We start from the raw sequence: 1,306 nt of genomic DNA on the forward strand, positions 1-1,306 counted from the left end.
TATATATATATATATATATATATATATATATATATATATATATATATATGTATACAGATTAATTGTTTATATATATATATACATACACAGTATCTCACAGAAGTATGTGTACCCTAAAGGGGATTTGCTATATTCAATATTTTATTCACCTTTTTTATTACATTCAGACATTGCTGATAATTTCAATTCTAATAAATTATTTCTGCTGGCATTCATGCACCGGTCATTCTTATTGCATCTGCAAGAATTCTGATTTGTGTACCGTGGTGAAAATCTTCTTCATTATGGTTAAAGTGACACCAAAAGGAAAAGAATTGACTGAAAATTTGAAGAAAATTATTTTTGATTTGCACAAGAATGGTTTAGGATACAAGCTAATTAGCAGACGAAATACATATTAGCGTAAACACAGTTGCCAAAGTGATTCAGAATTACAAAGCTACTGAATGGGTAAGCAATAAACATAGTCCAGGTCATCCTTCTATTTTAACTGCGCGTGATATTCGCCACATCCAACGTTACGTGATGGACGACACGCGTCGTACCGCTTCGTCTTTAACCCAAGAAGTGTCTTCTGTTAGTAGAAAGAGTGTATCCACCCAAATAGTTTACCGAAGTTTGAACCAGTTTGGTCTTCATAGATATATTCTTGGATACCAGTTATAAATCAAGTTGCCTTTCTTTTGCTGAAAACTATGTGAGTGAGAGAAAGGAGTTTTGGAATAAAATTCTTTTTTTCTAACGTGGTTATATGCAGATCGAATAATTGCAGGAACGGAAATGAAAACTGTATTCTTTGTATACTCGGAAAAAGTCACATATGTAAACATAAATATAGACATTATTTCTATTCGTAAACAAAACTTTTAAAAAAACAGGTTACTAGTGGAAATGTAGAAAACTTCGGGAAATGTAGTACTTAATTAGTTATACAACCCAGACTACACAAACTCCACAAAATTGATTGGCTATTTCGAGATAGATAGACAGACAGACAGACAGACAGATAGATAGATAGATAGATAGATAGATAGATAGATAGATAGATAGATAGATAGATAGATAGATAGATAGATAGATACAGTGGCAGCTACTAACATTTCTGCATCATATGTTCATATGATCAATACAGATGGTAAGCATGCAGAATGGGAAGAATTCCGATTTGTCCTCCATCTGTCAAAACATCCACAGAAGCTTTATTTGAACGATGACAGCGTGTGTACTGTTGATCTTCAAACAGAATATTTAACTTTTATCTACACGTATGTCGCATACTGACTTGAAAAGATAATGATACGCTTCA

At 32.5% G+C, this 1,306-nt stretch overlaps 1 protein-coding gene across 2 annotated transcripts in view; it reads left to right on the plus strand.

Moving 5' to 3' along the window:
- The window catches only part of LOC106880136 (tyrosine-protein kinase transmembrane receptor Ror2), a 715,149-nt gene that overhangs the window by 155,169 nt on the left and 558,674 nt on the right, over positions 1–1,306 (plus strand). The gene's annotated exons all lie outside the window — the stretch shown is intronic.

The sequence above is a fragment of the Octopus bimaculoides genome, chromosome 8 (assembly GCF_001194135.2).
Source record: "Octopus bimaculoides isolate UCB-OBI-ISO-001 chromosome 8, ASM119413v2, whole genome shotgun sequence".
In the NCBI taxonomy this organism is placed as follows: Eukaryota; Metazoa; Mollusca; class Cephalopoda; order Octopoda; family Octopodidae; genus Octopus; species Octopus bimaculoides.